General features: G+C 35.5%; 1 pseudogene; it reads left to right on the forward strand.

The window, feature by feature from the left end:
• Positions 1-910: 910 nt before the first annotated feature.
• LOC120124928 lies at positions 911-2,879 on the forward strand (annotated as a pseudogene).
• The last annotated feature ends 386 nt before the right edge of the window (positions 2,880-3,265 follow it).

Here is a 3,265-nt window from a genome sequence, read left to right on the forward strand (position 1 = left end):
GGGTAATTAGTGGGCAGGCGGATGCGGAATGATTAAGGTCTTAAACCCATCACTTACTCAATACCCACAGTGGGTATGAATTTTTACATCCACACATGTACACTACCCACTAAGTTTATACTCATCCCCGCCCTAATTAAAGTAAATGTGGTGTGAAATTCACGAAATTGTATCCGTATCGCATCCTTGTCATCTTAGTAAGTGACATCATGTAATTTTGAGACTTATCGTTTTTACAATAAGCTGAGAATTAATGTTTTGATGCATCGTTTTGATGTCTTGGCTATTAGTTATGTATGATTATTGGTTATGATTTTTTTTTTAAAATTCATTACGTAAGGCGTTATAATTAAAATTTATTGTAATTAATTCAACCTAATATAATTTGACTAGCCCAATAGGTTTCCTTTAATCTGACTTTAGCCTAAATGAGAGGAAACTGCATTAAGATGAGATAAAATTAATAATATTTTATTTTTTATATATATATAAATACCAATACAGAATTTCCTGAAAATATTTTTATTAATTTTGAAATTGAAAAATATATTAGAAGTATTCTAGTTGATCCCAGCCCACATTAAATAGATTTGAATAAAGTGGCCCATGATGACTGCATCAGTTGGTCTGCATTGTGTTAAAATGAACGGTTAATATCATGAAAGGTCTACTCGTTTGTAATACATCTGGTTACACTGTATCTCAACCCAAGTTATGTATGAAAAGAAGCGGTTTCACCTCCCAATCCAAATCATGGCGCGGAAGCTTTTACCGCGAAACCAAACGCAGCGCTCCAAAATAACGACCTGGCTTTTCCCCTTATAATCCGCCGCCCGAAAATGGAAGAAACCCTGAATCATCTGTAAACTGTTTTCCTTGTACTCCTTGTCTTTGCTCATCAATGGCGTCGATGGCTTTGAGGCGTAGAACTCGAGTTCTGAAGCGCTACTCCGACGATGTTCGCTGCGAGAGATTTGGGTCTGGTGATTTTGGATCGAAGCTTTTTCTTTACGATAAGTGCGACAAGGTATATCGTCTCTTTTGCCTTAGACCTATGTTTCTGTGCCTAAAGGTTTCTGGTTTTGTCCCGTCTGCACCAACATTAAGAAGCCCCAATGTATGGTTTCTTTCGCCGTTAATCTTATTCTATTTAATTAACAGTGAATATTTTGGGTGCTTAATTTGTACATTAGTTGCTGCATGTTTGATTAAACTCAAAGGATGGATTCTAGCTTCTGAAATCAATCAATTTGGGTATTAGAATGAAGTTGAATTGAATTATTTCACCATGTCATGTTATTTCATACCAAATCCTTGTGTCGTGAAGTTATTTAAAATGATGAACTTGTTTCGTCCAAAGTGGAGATTCAAGTGTTTGGGTATTTGTATTTTCATTTCTCCCAATTTTACTTACTAATCAGTCATCTTTCACTGTATGCAGTGTTTCCGCTGGTTCAAACCAAGATGTTTGATTGCTTCCGGATTCAAAGATCGTCCGATATAATAGAAAATCAAACAAAAGGTTAGTGAAATTAATCCTCCAAATGTTTTTCTAATCCGTTCTTCATATATATATATATAAGTATTTGACAGTTTGAGATAAACGAGTGTAATTGTCTTGTTTTCTCTAATTGGTTCTTTAGGGAACACCAAAAAGAGAAAAAGAGCTTGTGGTTTAGCCATGTCGAAAAGGAAAAGGAAATTGCTGGCGGATAATCCAACGGAAGATGCAGAAAGGAGGTTGGAACAAATGGCCTCATTGGCAAATGCACTGTAAGCTTCTGGGACTGAGTACAGTAATGAGCTCACCTATAGGCCCAGCATGGCTCCAAGGTCAGCTAATTTTGCAGCTCTTGAGAAGGGAGGAATGCAGGTAATAGATTTTTTTAGGAAGTTAATCATGTTTGTGAGCATGAAAAATGTACTAAAATTATAGCTTGTCTAGGGATGGATTCACGATTTTATGTTAAGATATGAACTTAAGAAGTTTTATTAAAAATTTAGGGATTGTGAAGTTACAAATTTCAAGTGGTTTGAAATTAGATAATCAACAGAAAATTCAAATAAAATATCGAAACTATGTGCAAATTTGAAAATTTCAGGAGTGTGGCTGTTTAGGTGCCTTATAGGCCATGTGTGCTTGTTACTGAACTCCAGCACTTGTCTTTTTAATTGTGGGTTAATATGATCAATTGCATTGTCAGGTTCTACCCAAAGAAGATATAGAAACATGGAGCGTGGGCAAAAGGATGATGGAAAAAGGGGAATGTCCCCTCATTGTTGTTTTTGATCCTGTTGAAGGGTATGCAAAATGTTGTCAGCTTATGAATTGTTATTCTATTGAGTTCATTTAAATGCTGAGCTAACCATTGATGTTTGGTTTTTGACAGGTTCACTGTACAGGCTGATAGATATATAAAGGATTTAACCATTATTACAGAATATGTTGGAGATTTAGATTACTTAAAGAACCATGAAAATGATGACGGGGATAGCATGATGACCCTGCTTCATGCGTCAAGCCCTTTGAAAAGCCTTGTTATTTGCCCCGACAAGTGTGGTAACATTGCCCGATTTGTTAATGGCATCAACAACTTCACCGTAAGTTCATCTTCTACATCCTTATTGCTGTTTAGCTGGTTGGGGTGCACCAAATAAACATTGTGTGACATTGGAAATGGTGTGTATCTTAAATGCGTGAGGTATAACGTGAATGGGGAATGTCCAGTTTTGCTGATTGCTAACAGGGATACTAGAAAAGGAGAAAGATTGTACTATGATTACAATGGATATGAACATGAATACCCCACAGAACATTTTGTTTAACATACTAGGCTTACCCCAAAGTTGACAAGCTGTTGTATACACATGACATGATTGTCCTCCGGTTTAAGCCTTTTCTTGAGGGTTTTATAGGAGGATAATTGTCTTAAAAATCATTCTGCATTCATCAATATGTTTACTATCAACCAGGGCCTGTGTCCTGGGCTTAAAATGTCCATTTTGTTTCAATTCAACTTTGTTACAGTCTCCTACCTTGTATAGTGGGCTTAAATATCATGGGTTATTTCTTATTTAGTGGGCTGATTCTGGTGCCATGTAAAATTCAATATCGATAGAATAAGTTGATAGCATGTATTTTTATAATTTCTAAAGTTTTAATGATAGAATAATATTATAAGAAATAATTCTAATAATGGAAACCAATTAATACACTCCAAATGTACAAGGTATAGTAGTTGACATCACTTTCAGAAATGAAATG

Source organism: Hibiscus syriacus, unplaced genomic scaffold (genome assembly GCF_006381635.1).
Source record: "Hibiscus syriacus cultivar Baekdansim isolate YM2019G1 unplaced genomic scaffold, ASM638163v2 tig00110429_pilon, whole genome shotgun sequence".
NCBI lineage: Eukaryota > Viridiplantae > Streptophyta > Magnoliopsida > Malvales > Malvaceae > Hibiscus > Hibiscus syriacus.